This window comes from Panulirus ornatus, chromosome 14 (genome assembly GCF_036320965.1).
Source record: "Panulirus ornatus isolate Po-2019 chromosome 14, ASM3632096v1, whole genome shotgun sequence".
Taxonomy (NCBI): Eukaryota; Metazoa; Arthropoda; class Malacostraca; order Decapoda; family Palinuridae; genus Panulirus; species Panulirus ornatus.
This window is the reverse complement of record NC_092237.1, coordinates 59,570,775-59,589,061: the sequence shown is the minus strand read 5'-3', so window position 1 is coordinate 59,589,061 and position 18,287 is coordinate 59,570,775. Positions and strand designations below refer to the sequence as shown.

At 47.2% G+C, this 18,287-nt stretch overlaps 1 protein-coding gene across 5 annotated transcripts in view; it reads left to right on the top strand.

Moving 5' to 3' along the window:
* The window catches only part of LOC139753485 (protein Wnt-5b-like), a 512,552-nt gene that overhangs the window by 441,544 nt on the left and 52,721 nt on the right, over positions 1–18,287 (top strand). Inside the window, exons 1-2 of one of the 5 annotated variants that reach the window (XM_071670052.1) lie at positions 16,154–16,430; positions 17,886–17,958. The exons of 3 other annotated variants lie outside the window; for them this stretch is intronic. The gene's annotated coding sequence lies outside the window, so the exon portion shown is untranslated. Of the gene's footprint in view, positions 1–16,153; positions 16,431–17,885; positions 17,959–18,287 lie in introns of those variants that run through there. One more of the 5 variants, XM_071670051.1, reaches the window with a different exon arrangement.

Below are 18,287 nucleotides of genomic sequence, written 5' to 3'. Positions count from 1 at the left end.
AAGTAGAGGTCAGTTCGCCACGGACTGGCGGACATCTAGGAGGAGGAGGTACCAATCCACCGAAGGATTGAGTTCCGGTGGTTCTTGGGGCTCAGACCAAGGCTATGCCGGGCCTATGGCTCACACATTTTCATGGCTTGTAGTCTCCAAGAGGCACCACTCCCTTCCTCGCCTCCGGTACACCTGTTGTGACGCCACATTTCCAGGAAAAGAAGACAGAAACGAAATTTCCATGTAGGAAGAGAACGCGAGCATTGGGAAGTAACTGTGATTTATTATCATAGACGTGAGGCTTCCGTGAAAAGGCCGAGTTTCAGGAAGTGTATCTGTAAGCGAACAGTGATTTAGAGCAGTGTACTTAGTGCCATATTTCTCATGAGATCGGTCGATGAAAACAGAAAACACACGAATCAAAAATTCTCTCTCTCTCTCTCTCTCTCTCTCTCTCTCTCTCTCTCTCTCTCTCTCTCTCTCTCTCTCTCTCTCTCTCTCTCTCTCTCTCTCTCTCTCTCTCTCTCTCTCTCTCTCATTTGTATATATATGCATGTATGTATACTACAGTATGATGTGATGTAGATTGTACTTATCTATCAAAGCGAGTATATTGCAACAGAGAACGTAGATCCCTCATGTTCTGTGGAGGGCCTTGTGAGGCGGAGGGAGGGGTCGGGCGGCGTGCATGTTGCAGGTCATCAGCGGAGGGAACAAGACGGCCGCCAGGCGGGGGAAGGTCCAGTTTTTGTATGACCTTGACTCATAAGTCTGTCGCTGGGCTCGCACTGGTCAGGCATGACACACGGTGGCATGCGGTAGTTATGTCCCTGGCGCTGGGCAGGGCAGGGCATGCCAGGGCTTGCCAGGACAGGGAGGGCAGCTCTGGGGATTGGGAGGGATGGGCGATGTGACGCGAAGTGGTGCACGTCTTGGACTGGAAGGCTGGCGACCGGTGCCTGCTGGATGGGGCGGGAAGCCTTGGTTGGTGGGAGGGGGTTATGGGAAGGGAGGGAGGGAAGGAGGGTGGCTAGAGAGAGGGAATGAAGCTGGTAGAGGGAGGGAGGGTTAGGGCAGGAGCGGGAGAGGGAGGGGAGGTAATCATCATGTGGCTGGACTTGCTGTGCTGCTCCAGGCTTCCAGGAAAGGTCTTGGCTGGACCGGGTCCTCCGCTTGTCGCCCTCCCGTAATAACTGTGTCGCTCCAGCTTTGAAGTGCCACCCACCACATCCCAACTGACAACCCACCCCCTACCACACCCCAGCTGACATCCCCCCACCGCCACACCCCAGCTCACCAACTCCTCACCACCCCCGCCGCACCCCAGCCAACCGCCCACCTCTGGTTGCGACTTTATTCCCTCGTAATGTCTGTTATTCCTCACTGATGATATTTTTGTCATCATCATCGAGTCTGCGCCAGGTAACACTTATCTACATTGCCACCACCAAATTTGTGCCGTATGTCTTTGCCTTAATTTATATTAATATCGGGTGTAAACGTATCATGATTTCCTGTGGCGTTGTGTCGTATTTTCTCCCGCAACCTGGTGCACGAGAGGCGTATCTCGCATCTGAGTCTATATCTTAGGAGTGATAGTGTGGCCTCCTTTTTGCGTCAGCCCCCCCCCCCCCCCTCCAGGGTCGTGCTCCGGCGTCGTGCCAAAGAGCCGTGCCGTCGCGCGCGCTCACATGCTCCGACAGCGTCATCCAGCTCTGTCATGCAAACTGTCGTGCGTCATCGTCATGCGTAACCTCTTTATGGGATGATTGTTGTTAACGGAACAGTCTTGGATAAGACACGTACAGGATGTGTGATAATCAAGGTCTCTCACACTGACTTCAGTCCAGACCTTTGCTCGAACTTTTCACCACCTGACACCAGAGATATATCTCGTATGAAGGTCAAGTGCAGAGAGAGAGAGAGAGAGAGAGAGAGAGAGAGAGAGAGAGAGAGAGAGAGAGAGAGAGAGAGAGAAATAATTAGTCGCCGTGCCAAGTTCAGCACTTGGCGTGGCTCCCAATTATATTAATGTTAGAAGGGGAGGAAAAAAATCTTTATTAAGTTTTTGTAATTATTAATATTATGAAGGATGCTGAGGGTGCACCGAGAGCCGAAGTGATAATTACGGGTAATTTAACTTCATCTAATTATTACGTCTGGCAGTGATGTGCTGGGCCGTGCGGGCGGCGGGAAATTATTTTCTTTTTCCCCCCAGGAAGGCGTAAGACGTTATCGTCCGTAGCAGGTCGAACGCCGCGGAGATTATCGTCCGTAGCAGGTCGAACGCCGCGGAGAGAATGATAACGCGCGTTGTTTTCTCCAGGAAGAACTGCGATGATGGTGCCATCGTACATGACATTTTCAGAAAACGAAGAAAATAAACACAGGAAAAACGAAGATTTAAACCTGTTGGTTAAATATAAGTAAACGAGACTTGACAAAACTGGGTCAGGAAAAAGAGATAAGTGATATTCTGTGTATCTTAAGATAAAAAGAAGTTTGGAATCACATAAGAAGCAGGTTTTCAGAGGCACTGATTACTCCATGCTTGACGTGCAAGACAGAGAGAGAGAGAGAGAGAGAGAGAGAGAGAGAGAGAGAGAGAGAGAGAGAGAGAGAGAGAGAGAGAGGGGGGGAAGAAAAAGAGTGGAATATTTTATCATGAGTTGGAACTATTAACATTTTTGGAAACATTCCGTCGTGTGGCTGTGAGGAACTGGTCTGTCTTGTGTTAACACTCAGCAAGTGTGAACGCCGTTGGGCGCGTCTGCACGACGATACGACCCTTTAGCATGACGGTACGATCCTTGAGCACGACGGCACGGCCCTTGGCTCCGATAGCCTGATCTATATAGCCTGAGCCATATAGTCGTGCTCAAGGGTCGTACCCGTTGTTGTGAACAAGGGCCGTACCGTCGTGCTCAAATGGCCGTGCTGTTGTTGTGAACAAGGATCGTACCGTCGTCCTCAAGGGTCGTACCGTCATGATCAAGGAGTTAACAGATTGCGAAGTTTAAGAGGAAGAAGCTGTATAATACAGCGCAGACGACATCTTAACACATTATTACCTGATTCTCTCCGTTTTCTCCTCATAGTCTCTCTGATTATTCACAAAATCTTTCAATATATGTAGGAGCAGCTTTGATGTTCCTAAACTCTACGAAATGAAACTAAAAGCAAATTGATATCAAGTTTCCATTTTTGGTTCACGTTGTCCTTTAAAATCATTATTCTTGTTTTTCATTGAGTGTCTTACAAGAGAGTTGGTTAAGTCTTAATCAGATTTGTCATTGCTGTCGAGTTTTTTGCAAGTTGATGATAATGATTAGAGTAATGATGATGATGACAGTAATAGCAGTGATGACAGTGTTGATTCTGCGAAAAGAAATTAATAAATGATCTTTGTGTATTTTCACTGGGAACAAGTATCTTGCATCGTCTGTTTCTCATATTGTCTGTTTCTTCAGCTGTTTCTTTTACTGTTGGTCAGGTGCTTCAGCTGTTCCTCTTACTGTTGTCCAGCTGCTTCAGGTGTTCCTCGTGCTGTTGGTCAGCTGCTTCAGGTGGTCCTCATGCCGGTGGCCAGCTGCTTCAGGTCCTCATGCCGGTGGCCAGCTGCTTCAGGTGTTCCTCATGCCGGTGGCCAGCTGCTTCAGGTGGTCCTCATGCCGGTGGCCAGCTGCTTCAGGTGGTCCTCATGCCGGTGGCCAGCTGCTTCAGGTGCTAGTCCTATAATAGAATCAGGGGAGCAGCGGTGGTGTGACCCCGTCTCGCAGAACATGTTACTTTGATTACCTCTGGAATTGCAATCATTGACACCTGTAACCTACGTGCCGGCGATGCCGAGCTGGGTTCGACTCTCTCTAGGTATCATCTCCCGGCTGCCGGTTGCAGTCCTTGCGTCCAGGAAGAGGGTTTTAAAGTCGCTGATATCCTCCGACGCTCCACAGACGGTTTTCTCGTATGTCCGTAGTTGTCCACGGATGTCCCCTCTGTTAAGGTGCGAGATGTCTGCGGACTTTCGGCAGAGTCAAGGTAGTCTGTCCAAGGATGTTTGCGAAAGAGAAGTGTCCTTGAATGTTCTCTGCTGAAGGACACGTCCACGAACCCTTCCGTAGACACGCAAGGACACTGCCTGAAAGTACATAGGTATCTAAAGGCCTGAGGTACACAGAGGGTGTTCGACAGACGTCCCCTCGCTGAAGCGTGGTCGGACCTCTGCCGTGACCTGAGAGCAACAAGATTAGGAGGCGAAGCAGGAGCAACAGGAGCGGAGGCAGCTGGAGCAACAGGAGCGGAGGCAGCAGGAGCAGGAGCAGTTTTTGCCCGCTGGGCGGCGGGGGGATTGTTACCTTAGCGTTGGACAAGTGTGAGGCGGTGCGACTAACCCATTATCAGGCTCTTATTGCGTCTTGCCTGATTACTATGATCGGGAGACGTGCCGCGCACACCCTGGCCCGCCGCCTGAAGAACGAGTGGGGGCCACCTGACGGCGGGCTGACGGTCCTCCTCCTGACGAACTGACAGCTCAGTAGACGAGCTGACGGTCCAATTGAGGAACTAACGGCTCGGTTGACGAGCTGATGGGTTGGTTGACGAGCCGTTGGACGAGGTGATGAGGCGTCTGATAGGGGTGACGGGCTTGTTATCATGGAGTTTAAGAGGTGTTGATGGGGGTGGCTGGCGAGAGCCTGGTTCCGACGAGGCATATGATGGCGGTGGGGACTCGGAGTTGTTGATGGGATAGGTGGTGGGGACTTGGAAGCGTTGACGGGGCAGGTAGTGTGGGTGGGGACTAGATGTTGATTGAGCAGGTAGTGAGGGTTTCAAGGTGTTGACGGATTAGATGGCGGGGACTCTGAGATGTTGATGGGGCAGGTAGTGAGTGATGGAGATCTGGAGGTCTTGACGGGGCGGGTATTGAGTGGTGGAGATTTGGAGGTCTTGACGGAGCAAGTTGTGGGGGACTTGGAACTATTGACGGAGCAGGTGTTTCGTTTGTCGTATCGAAATTGATTGAGACAGCTTCCACTTTCAGGGTCCTAATACGTCGTTAAACGTGTGTGTGTGTGTGTGTGTGTGTGTGTGTGTGTGTGTGTGTGTGTGTGTGTGTGTATGTGTGTGTGTGTGTGTGTGTGTGTTAGCAGAGAATATAATAATGTATGAATGCTTTTAGTCCATAATTTGGACCTTGTGCATTCATATTTTTTTTTTTTTTTTTGTTCTCATGTGTCTTCGGGCGTGCATGTGACTGTTGCATGCACGTGATCGCTCGCCTTATGCAAACATGAGCGGGCGGGAGTCAGCCCCTCCGAGACGCTGGTCTAGCGCCACAAGGTCCCCGCTTGGCAGAGAACTTAGTCCAGCAGTGAACCAGTCGTTGTTTGTCTTACTGGATTCTCGAGGTCTCTGCCTGGAGCGGGCCATTGTCACACTGACGGCCAGTCTATTGCTGGTCTATTGAACAATGCCGTTCAGGGATAACACGGGATTGTCTTCTCGATCATCGACAGAATAGGTAACTTAAAGTATGATCGGCCTTGTGTTAGGCGCGCAAGACTTAGATCTTCCATACCCTATCCTCAGTAGTCCCTTGTAAGTACAGAGTGGTTCTGGAAAAATACCGGTCAATAGAATACAAAGGTGGTGGCTCTTGGAATTCCAGGACTGATCCTGGACGGTCCTCGAGTTAAGACGAAGTCAGCGGGACTCGTCCGTCCAGTGTCCACGTAATCACTCCATCAACAACAGACAACACACAAGGCGGTATCGAGGGTAAATGAAGATGTCCTGGTGTGTTGTGCCTCTCCCATTATGTTACTTCAGCCTCGAAAACTCGCGGTTGTCCGGAAGATGTAAATAAGATTTTTCCTGGAAGTACTCCGACCGTAAATCTACATTCGAGATGCACAGAGCATCAAGTCAGAGGTCTGTTGACTCTCTCAAGATCGTAAACTCGATGCATATAATATTCATGGAATCTCATCATACGAATTACCGCGGACAAAAGGAGATAAATTTCGTAAAATTGTAAGGGTCCGACTCCATTGTCTGGGCCACCGTGTAGCGTGGCCGAATAAGGGAAGAACACCTACCACTTCGTCCGCCTCTCGGTAATAGCGTACATGGAGATAAGGGCTTCAGGCCTGTGGCCTCTCCCCATCTCCTCGAGCTTGGGGAAGAGACATATGGTCTTCGCTCTGGCGTATGACGTTGGGTGCCTCACCCTTCCGTGCCGTACAGTGTTGTCAACTACCAACACGTGTTGTCTAGGGTGGCGTTATGTTGTCAGGAGCCGCAGTGTCTCAGACGGTGGCAGTGGATGTTGTCATGGTTACCGGAGTGTCTTAAGATGTTGCCACAAACCCTAAGCTGGGTCGGTAGCGTGTCGTGATGATGACCTTATGTGCATAGCGACAGTATAGCACAGCATACTGAAGTGTAGCAGGTGATGATATAGCGGAAATGAAGGTACGATGAAAATGGGTTTTATCAGGACTCTTATAGGTTATTCACTTGCCTGTAAGGTCTCATATCATAGGCCAGTGGTGTGGAGGATGTAGTGAAGGTGGGTGTGTAGTGAAGATGGCCTTCCTCCTGACCCGAAAGGGTTCAAGTCGACGGCGAATGATGACGCGGGTGCGGTGGAGATGTCCTTTTTTGACCTGACCTGTAGTAGTGTCAGGTCAAAGACAGGAGAGGTGGAGGACCTAGAGAAGATGAGGGGTCTAGTGAGGATGATCCTCGGAATGATTGATGGCAGGTTGAAGGCTGCCCAAAGGCCGCCCCCCCCCCAAAAAAAAAAAAGGAAAAAAATAGCTGGTAGGAAATGATCGTAAGGCGCTTGACGGTGTCACAACCTTGTCGTGGCTTGTCAGTGCATGATGATGATAGTGATGAGTTTCCCCCACCTCCCGCCCCTCACAGACAAAAAAAGAATATTCCTAGATTGATAGATAAGCAATGATGATGATGGATAGATCGTTCAAATGGCATGGTTCTCGCCGGGTCAGTCGCCGTCATCAAGCAGGTCCAGCTAAGGCGACGCTGGGTCCTACAGAGGATGAATATATCAGCACGGCGCTGCGCTCAGGAAGCTCTGGTTTCATAGGGGTGTGGATGAGAACCTTGTCTGCCGGCCGGGGCAGGGTGCGAGCAGCGGGGAGACCTGGGAAGTACAGTGCATGACGCCTCACGGTCATGGTGATGGTCGTACCAACAACGCCTCACCTCTCCTGCAGAAGGGCCACTGTGGAGGAGGGAAGTTGTCTCTGTTTCCATCAGGCTTGTGGTGCTCGCCCGTCCTCTTCACACAGTGCCCCCCCTTTTTTTTTCACCCTTCCCGTGCTTACTTTACCGTCGTCACTGCCCTACTCACCATCCCATTTACTCACTGCCCTGCTCACTGCCCTACTCAACACCCTGTTTACCGCCCTATTCATCTTCAGCAGCCTTGCCCACGTCATTAGTTATTTAGGCAGGGCTTCGCCCAGGCCCTCCTGCCGCTCTAGGGGCAGTGGGTGTGGAGAGGGGGAGGTGAAAATCTGGCCATATTGTTACTCTCGGAGGGGAGGAGAGGGGATGGGGAGCGTCACTGCCGCCGGTCGCCCGCCAAGTCGAAGTTAATATATGATAGTCCTTCTGTACCTCGCCTGGAGGAGGGGGGTAGCAGCACGACTCCCATACCAGGAGGGGGTAAGGGCGGTAATTGGTTACAGCAGAGGTTGTCACGAGCGGTAGGCACCCTACCACCACCTCCTTCTCCTCCTCCTCCTCCCCCTCACTGCCACCACCCCTCTCCTGCTCCCCTTTCCTACCACTTCCCCCCCAACCACCCCAACCCCCCGCCACAAGACAAATGTGAAATTTTAACGAAGTTGAGGCCAGTCTTATTAATAATTACCCCGGGGCACCCCACCAGGCTACCTGGGAAGGACTGCCATCATCACACCTCCTCCCCGCTCATTTGTCTCCCCGGCACGTTCTCCTCTCCCTATCTGTCTCCCCCACATGTCCTCCCCGCACCACCTGTCTCCCCCACACGTCCTCCCCGCACCACCTGTCTTCTTCACACGTCCTCCCCGCACCACACGTCCTCCTTACGTCACCTGTCTCCCCCACACGTCATACCCGACCCGTCTCTTTCCCTTATACGTTCTCCCCGCCCCACCTGTCTCCCCACACGTTCTACCCCATCTATCTCCCCAGTACGTCCTACCAGATCCCAGTCTCTCTCTCTCTCTCTCTCTCTCTCTCTCTCTCTCTCTCTCTCTCTCTCTCTCTCTCTCTCTCTATCTCTATCTCTCTATCTCTGTCTCTATCTCTCTCTCTCATACCCTGGGAGACGGGACGACCTAATGCAACAAGACTTGAGAATACAAATGGCTAGCCTCCCTGGAGGCCTGAGGAGACAGCGCCAGCCCCTCCTCCTCCTCCTCCCTTCCAGACGCAGTGTTCATAACACATTAGTATACTCTCCTGCCTAGCAGGTTTAGCACACACACACACACACACACACACACACACACACACACACACACACACACACACACACACACACACACACACGACACGACTAAAAGTAGAAACTTTCCCGTAAAAGTACACTAGCGGCTGATATAAACAATCCCCAGAGTATGACCAGGGGAGGTGGGGGTTAAATAAGGGAGCAAGTCCTCCTTGCCTGCTCCTCCAAGACCCGCCATTGCCAGCGAAGGTTCCGTCCATTTGACTTTGAATTTTAACGTAATATGGCCATAAACACCGCAAGTTCTTTTAATTAAACAGCCAATGGCCCATTAAACAGGCCATTTGGGTTGTCTGGGTGACCAAGTGCTGGGAGCTAACATCTCGTGGCGCTCGCGTAACTTTCAAATTAGTGGATGATATTTCCAACTGTCGAGCGGTTGAGGACGGGCGGGAGCGCGGACGGCAAGGCTTCCGCGTCCCTCCCGTGGCGGAAATTCATCCCGACCTGAAGAACGGAATTAAAGGGAGACAATTGGGACCTTTCTACCCAAAAACTTATAGTATATATATATATATATATATATATATATATATATATATATATATATATATATATATATATATATATATATATTCCTTTGTTTTACATGAAATCAATGGTATTAAGAAATACAGAAATTCAACATTTACCTCCCAACATGAGCGAATATCACAGTTAGCCATAACTGCTGGTCTGAGGCACAGAAATATTCCCGGGGCTTCTAACCTGAGATCGTCGCTCTGGCTCCCGATTTCGCTCGTTTTTTTTCCTTGCGTTTAAACCCGAGAGGAAAACTCACGAGTACTTACGCCTTTTTTTTTTTTTGTTAAACTATCTTCCGCGTAAATACACATACGTATGATGAAATAAGTAGGTATGCCTCATTGATGAGGTAGGAGTGAGGTGAGGTGAAGGTGCGTGAGTGGCATCAATCCGTCTGCTGGTGCCGGAGGCCGACCCCGCCTGCCTGCCATCCCCGGCCCCTTGCCACTACCGCAACTCATCCTTCATGACCCCTGACCTGCCCCTCTTGCCCAGCCCATGTCGCAGACACACCACATCCCTCATGACGGGACTGTTGGCACGTGTCGTGGGTACAGCCTGCACAGCAGGACTTCAAGTGTATTTGAGGAGCTGGCGTGGCGTCCTTAGATAAAGCCTATTTGATTCGTAATATCTACTGCGTGTCTCTTCAGGGTGTCGTGCACGTTGCTTGGGCGTTTGGTGAGAAATCACCCACTCAGAATCCTCGCCCGGGGTTTTAACCCCGGCCAAGCTGTTGGAATCCTCGGAGAGAATAATCTTTTACACAATTTCATGGACGACTGTGGTGCAGGAGCCGGGGATATGGAACAGGCGAGAACTCTGTGAGGTTCAGGCGGCAAGGGCGCTGCTGCAGGAGACATTAGCGAAGGTGGTGGTCGACTTGTTACACTCATTGCCTTTGTGGGAGTGACGTCGCGGCCCTCATAAATCCCTCGGTTGTGGACATATCAGTTAAGGCAGACTTTTGGCGGTGTGGTTCGCGAGGTTGTTGTTACCTGTAATCACTGCACATTGTGTCGGGTTGGCTGAGGGAGGGGTGGAAAGGTCAGCCACACCCTGGGGGTGCTGGTTGGATGGGGGTCAGCCGATCCCACAGACATAAACATGTCATTTCCTGCATCGCCACAAGCGTAAACATGCCATATCCCTCTTCGCCCCAGTACCGCTTCCCACTTCGCCAGTGACCTGAACATTCCACGCCCCGCTTCAACACAGAGGTAAACGTAACAACTAACTTTCCGCTTCGCCACAGATCTAAACATACCAGTCTCAGCTTCGGCCACAGATCTCGACATAACAACTTCCCGCTTCACCACAGCCCATTTGGGACACATCTTCATGGTCCTCCAGAACGCCAGACAGACACTCAGAGTAAACCATCACATGAGGTGGTAATCTGTCGTCCCCACCACACCAACCACTGGGATCACTATCTTTTATGGACTTTCCTGCGAACTCCTAATTGTTTTCGGCTTTTTTTTCCCCTCCGTTATCTCTTGAGAATTATACCTCATCCTTTTTGTTTATACCTACATACCTCGTCCCGAGACCAAACCGTAAGCGAACCAGGACTTTAAGGACACGCAGCAGAAGGTCCGACGGAGAACGCAAGGCGCCGTTAGGTAGATGAGTGTTGGTTACTTTCATGGTGTGCGAAAGAAAACGTGTTTGGGAGGCCAACTGCCGGTGGTGAAGCTGATGGCAGCACAGCCCTCGAGGACTCCTTTTTGGAATTCGTATCTCGAGATCATTATTTGTGAAGGGCTTTGTTGGAGCTTCTCCTGTAGCGGTGTTGAAGCTTCTCCTGCAGCGGTGTTGGAGCTTCTCCTGCAGCGGTGGTGGAGCTTCTCCTGCAGCGGTGGTGGAGATTATCATGCCGTATTGTTTGAACGGTGTAGTTAACGAATTTTCGGCGTTGTTAGTGTCTAGAAAATACGATTTTACCACTCCCCCGCCCCGCATGCTGAGTGAGTCATTAGCCAAAAGATAATTAGAGTGGATAAATATCTGTTTCTTGAGCACCCACGCCGTGAGGGCAATCCCCCTCCTCCTCCTCCTCCAAGCAGACGTCGCCCGGGGTCAAGTCCCATTGTATCGCGGGCATCCCCAGCCCTGCCCAGCGTCTGTGTCAAAGGGATGAAAGTAGTCATTTGGGAGGATGTTGACGGACGCTGGCTGCCTCGTTTATCAAGCAGGCAGCGTCGTCGGCGGAGGCCGGTAATAACTTCTTTTAAGTGCATTCCCCTCACAACCCCCCGACCCCCCCTTTTTTTTCTTTAACTGGAGATGTGGATAAAAGGTAACTAAGCTTGTCGTGTTGGTAAATTCATGGCCTCGGTAATCTTCATTAGTTACAACCACCTTCAGGAGAAACTAGATTGTAACGATATATATATATATATATATATATATATATATATATATATATATATATATATATATATATATATATATATATATATATATATGACTTCAGCATCCCTTCTTCCTTTTAGGGCGGCTGCCAACTCAAACCGCTGCCACAGACGGAGCCCCCTGTGGTCATATGGTGAACGTTGCGTAATCCCGATGGTCGTCTGTGCGTCCCAGGGCCGCCGTGTTGTGGCGAATTTTGTGCAACATTGATCCCACAGTTGACCCCACTCCCCCGCCGCCACCGTGACCCCTAGACCAGCAAACAACAACAGGTTGTGATCGTGTGACCAAAATATATGCAAGCCACCCTAGGAGGTCAGCTCTCTCTCTCTCTCTCTCTCTCTCTCTCTCTCTCTCTCTCTCTCTCTCTCTCTCTCTCTCTCTCTCTCTCTCTCTCTCTCTCTCTCTCTCTCTCTCTCTTACACACTAAGGGGGTCGTCGGTTGTGCACTAAAACCATAATTACCACCGACCTTCCCACCCTTTGTAACATCTTCAGTTGGATTGTATCATTCCTTCCTGTGTACGCTTTCCTGTTCCTCTTAGATTATTTTTGGTGGTCAATTATTCTCCTTTTTTATAGTAAGGCGTCAGTAATTTGACGTCACTAGAGATTTAAACTGAATTGATGTCTATTTTCCTTTTTTTTCATTCCAGTTCGTTGTTCTTACGATGCTGACGTAAACACGTTTTATTGTCGACTTTTATGAGGCAGACTGAAGCTAGAAATTTGAGGGCAGTGAAATTCGTCTACCAGTTCCTTGCCCTTCTCCACCCACCCACACACACACACACACACACACACACACACACACACACACACTCTATCTTTGTTTCTTATCATTATCCCATGCTACGTTGGTTTTTGGCGGTATATATATATATATATATATATGTATATATATATATATATATATATATATATATATATATATATATATATATATATATATATATATATATATATTGCTTGCATTCTTTTTTCCCACACGTTTCAGCGCCAATCATAATCAAATAATCGAGTTAACCTTAACAAATTCTTGCAAATTGAACAATAAGTTTAACTCTGCTCATCAGTGTCAGTTACGGATGTTGGTCAATGTAATTCGTTTCTCTTTCGATATTTTCCAGTTTGAATAACGTTACATATATATATATATATATATATATATATATATATATATATATATATATATATATATATATATATATATATATATATAATTTTTTCCAGGTTCCCCTTTATAAAAGGGACTGCCCACTGTGTAATCGAACTTGATTTATGGATCAGTATAGATCACGAGCGGATGAAAATCGTACATTTGAGTTCATGTCTGGAGTGGAGGCTACACTGGCTAGCTAAGTCTCCTTTTAAGCCTGTGTAACCACATGAGCACAGCGTTACGGACCCTGGAAGGAACCGTTAGCATCATCAGATCTTTGAACAAGAATCGCCTTCCTCCCCGCAATCTTCGAGCAAGACTAGCAAGTATTCCTCGGGGTGCCAGACGTGAGAATCGCCACCACTCCCTCTCTGATGGGTAGCGCAAGAATCGTCTGTATCTTCCGACCGCCGCGAGAGAGGAGTCATCAGTATCCTCCGAGGGATCGTACGAGAGAGAATGCCCAGTATCCTCCAGTCATCGCGTCAGTATCGTCAATGCCTTCGGAGCTTCGCGCCTGCCGAAGATAATCGCAAATGAAGAAATATGGATGATAAGGCAATGGAGCAGGTCGCCGTAATGACGCTCTACTGATTATTCTCCCATTTAACTCCGGCCTCAGCCTCCTGGCTCCTTTGTTCCCTCGGTCCCCCCGTAATTATCGAGTGCGTGTGGCGTCGGGCATGTAACAATCAATCCACGCTGGCCTCTGTCTGTCTGTCACCCAGGTGTAGTGAATAAGATCTAAATCAGTCTTGGGGGGGGACGTGGCAAGGCGGTCTGGTCTGTGCTTGAGGGGCGACTGAGGGTCAGATTAAGCACGGTGGCTCGGTGTTCGGTACGCTGAATCGTTTCACTTGCGGGGGTTCAGAAAGAAGTTCGGACAGGCTCGAACTTTTGAAGTAGTTCCCATTTATAGTTCGAACAGGTTCGGACTTCTCAAGCATTTTTCTTGAGGTTCAGACAGGTTCGAGTTTTCGAAGCGTTGTATGGGAGTCAGTTATTGTCGAAAGCATTATGACTGATTAGGACATTTCTGAGGTATTGGTGAGACGTCTTTAATGGAAGTAACATTCGAAAGATATTCTAGGATTCATTTTTCTTTCAGATTTGACATCTGGAGTCCGGGTCACTTATAATCTGGGGCTAATATAGTTTTAATTGCTGTTGTCTCTCGGAATGATCCTAAGTTGTAGAGGAATGTCATGATTCCTTGATGATGTCACATATAGGGTTTGGTGGTCGTCCCTCGGTAGATATAGGAGGATCAGGAGGTGGTCTGTAAAAGGATCGTCCTCACCGTAAATGGAGAAGATATGTCGCACAGGTGACTGGATTGCCTGTAATCGTTAGCGGACACGTCTAGCTGATTATAAGCGAATCAAACTGGGCTTTAATTGGCACAGGTATCTTCCCTTGCCATCATTGAGGCCGGCCCACCCACACGGAAATGGTAAACAACCGCCCTTTTGAGCGCAGTTAACGCCGGGAATCGCATATTGCATCGTGGCAACTTTAGCTCTTATCGTAACAAAACTCAGTCGCAACCTTTACATGTTTACATTTGGTCACAGGCATAATACCCAGAAATCACAGCGTCCTCTGCTGCATCCATACGATGCGAGCTTTGACAGTCTACGTCTGATGTCGATTCTAATGCCTTTACTAAAGTGGTTAGAGAAAGAAGATCGTGTTTAACACGAAACTTGGGTACCTTAACATAAGCAAATCGTGAACCTACTGTTAAAACCTCTGTTGTGTATGTAAATGGCCATTGAAGAAATACAGAGTTTATAGTGTATTTTTCATGGCTGGGTTGAAGGATGTTATGAGAGATCCGAAAGTCTGTCTGTATGCCTGACCCAAGTCATGGAAATTTGGACAAAAGGTGATAATGACAGATCCACAGAAGACTAGTGACCTTTAATGACTTTCGAACGGTGATCCCTCAGTCAAAAATTAATCGTTGCTGAAGCGTAGGTATAGTTGAGCGCTTGATCCATGATTGTAGATCAGTATTTAGGTCTTTGATTCAGTTGAGCTAAACCCCTGCGTCTGGTTTCGACTCCCGAATTCGAGAGTGCTGAGAGAGCTTCGATTCTCGGCTTCGTTTCTCCCCGTCACCGGAGCGTTGTTGCTCGAGCGCTGCTTCTGCTGTTATGCTAATTCCCGAGTCTTCGTTAGTATAAGAAGACTTGAATATTTCGTTTGTTCCTTCACCTTCCTGTTTTTTACGAGAGGTTAATGTGTTAGGCTTGATTTGTTGATGGGGTGTTGCGCTCTGGTGTTTGACTTGTGTAGATAGTATGAAATTTGTAGGTTCACCTTCCTGGTAGTGAGAACTTATGATGCGAACTTGGCTTTCTTGTCACATATTCCTGTAAACTACCCACTCAACACAAAGAATATATATATATATATATATATATATATATATATATATATATATATATATATATATATATATATATATATATATATATATATAATCTTCCCAGTGAAGTAGGTTTTCTTAACCAGACAGGTTCCAGCTGTTGTATTGCTATTACAGAAGCTGCAACATTTCCATAAGATTTTGGCTTTAGCAATTACTACAGCGGCCGCGGGGCAGTGATTCTTTGTTTTTGTATTAGCTCAGACAGCATTCCAGAGGGCCGGCGGTGAAGTGTATCTTGAAGTGACGAAGCGGGGCTGCTGCGGACCATTGTAGATGAGAAGTGGTACGCCTGGAGCTGTTTTCTGTAAGAGGGATGGGCCTCTCGTTATGTTACTGGACCTCCCCATAGGTTACTGTTTTGCAAAAGTGGGCCGCTCCATATTACTCCAAAAAATAAGTGGGCCACTCCTTATCGGGCCCGGAGGTGAAGTGGGCCTCTTTGAACCGCTACGCCACCGTATCCTCGACACAGCGAAGCAGATGACGGCTTCGAAGCGCTTCAGACGTACACGGCTTATGCTTCATTTAGTTGCGTACGTTGCTAACCTTAAGCATCCATTGTAACAACCAGTGATCTTACATTATCTTCCAAGCTAATTGGGGGAGGTCATGTATGAATTTTCCTTAATTTATACTGTATTATGCATGAACCTGTAGGGTTTTAGGATACAGCTTTGTTTCTACAAATACATCACATACCACTGAAATACATCGCGTACATTTCAAAAACATTTTGATACCAGGATGTCAGACTGTCCTTTAATACTACGTTTGTCTTACGTCTTAAGGGCCTGTCCTGTACTGTCTTGTATTTTGTCGAATATCTCCTGTTATCACGTAGGAAGATGTACTTTGATCAAACCACAGGGGGAGAAAAATCATCACAGTGATTAAAGATTTTCCATTTCAGAACACTACGTGTTTTAATCGCCCACGTCCCTTTCGAAGCTTAGAATAATCAAATCCCGCGCCAGACCGGCTGACCAATCAATGCTACTAACCTCTTCCTTTGCACATTGATTGGATCGAGTAGTACAGCCGACCAATCAGCACCACTCAGTACTCTGGCTCGTCTTGTTGACAAGTTTACGAAGGAAATTATTTTGGTGCTCTTGTTTTTGACCCTTACATCATTGGTGCAAGTTATTTTGTGTAAACCCCCTGCGAGTTAACATGACACTGAAACACTTAGGCACCATTTAGGAAGTGGCGTGGTAAAATGACATTCGTCAGGAAAGAAGATATCTCGAAAGATGTTGGCATCTTGTCAGACAAGGTCATCTTGAAGAAGCATGTCTGAGAGAAATCAGACAAATCATACGCTATGCTACATTGATGTGAAATTATCAAGGCTCCAATTTATTTAGGTAACTGTGAGAAAGCTAGAAGCACGTATTTTCTTATCATAGAATACCTCGTAGACCCTCTTGGGCTGTATAAATGTGGTGTTGATATGGGTTCCAAGTCTCCGTCGAGGCCACGGTTGTATATATGGCTCAGTAAATGTTATCACATTATTTAGTGATATAGTTTTGCTCCTTGCAAGTTGCAGATGTTGATGGTCTTTGCCAGCAACCGAAAGCTAAACAAACTGAAATGTTCTGTGGTCGAATTTCCTTAAAGAAATAAACATAATCACTAACCACAAGATGATATTGTGTTAAGCTACGAATATAAGTTTTATGTGTATATACATCAGTTAGGGCACACAAATTATACTCGTTAGGAATATTCTTTTTTTTTTCTAACTTAGATCATCAAAAATGATACCTTTTAGACTAGAAATATCATGTTATTGATACCAAGGAGGTGATTATACAGTTCTCTTGGTTATTCAGTATTGTCTTTGTTGTAATTAAAGGGTTATGTGCATTGTGAAATGGTAGTAAGGGACGGATGGAGGGATGCTGATGATGACCGGTATTCTAAAATGTCTAGTAATTCTATATTATTTTGGGTTCTGTTTTGACTCTGCTACCCTTGGTCCTGCAGATGTTGCTAACGCTGCAACACACACCGTTTGTCCCGTCTATTATACTTGCTTTGGAGGAAAAAAAAAAATGCTTGATTAATCGTTGATACTAATACGACTGGACATGACAACTAGAAAGTGGACGTGTGCAAATGAGGCAATTGTTCGTTTGTTCCTGACGCCACCTCGCCAAGGCAGGAGGGCCAATTAGGTACAGAGAAAAATTCTATCATAACTAGTATTATCATCATCATTATCATTATTATTTTTATTATTACTGTCGTTTTTATCATTATCATTATCATCATCATCATTATCATTTTTATCATTACTATTATTATCATTCTTACCACTGTTATCATTATTATTAACACGCTTTTATCCTAATCATCTTTAATGATGAGTACAGTTGACGTCATTAATCCTCCACAAATTGCGCTGATGATTATTAACTATCATTCTGATAATGACCTTCTCCCCACAACAAGCGATACATCAAGCAGAACCACGACCCTGGCGCCGCGCAGCTTACCACGGGACCTAAGTGTTGTGACCGTCCCCGGGGAGAAGAAAGATGAGCCGGCAGTGACTCGAGTTTTCATGACGATAATAACGGATCCCTTATTCGTCGGGCATTAATTTGTACTCCTCATTTATCAGATTTGGATTTCTGCATTACTGTCGTTTCATTTTTTTTTTTGTTATCATTATTTCGTCTTGTCTCCGTGGGTGTGTCTTGTGTATCCATACGTAGGGCTGTGTTTTCGATTATTGATGTTCGTCTGTGGGTTAGCCCGGCGTCCATTCGGTAACTCGTATATTTATATTTTTTCTCTTCGATCTGTTGCAGGTGTGTTTTGGTACCTGTCGACAGGAGGTGAGTGCCCTCGCCTCGGTTGATCATCCGAGATTACCCAGCAAAGGTAACCATAGCTGATTATAGCCACAGTCGACATGACTATTCTCGAGTTAATCCTGCTTGATTAATCAGTTTTTTTTTTTTTACCACGGTTAATTGATATGCATTGTTGTTGGCCATAGGCAAATAGTTGAGACTGTCCTCTCCGGTTAAACATAACTGATTAATCAGGGAAGATTATCCGCTATAGTAAACTGTCTCATTTACCTATTGAGATTATCCACAGCAGGTAATTTTGGGTGACAATGCGTCGTATTTATCCCCTGTAGTTAATCATACATAATTAACCGGTGGTTATCCAGTCACAGTTATCCAATAGTTAACCAGCCATGC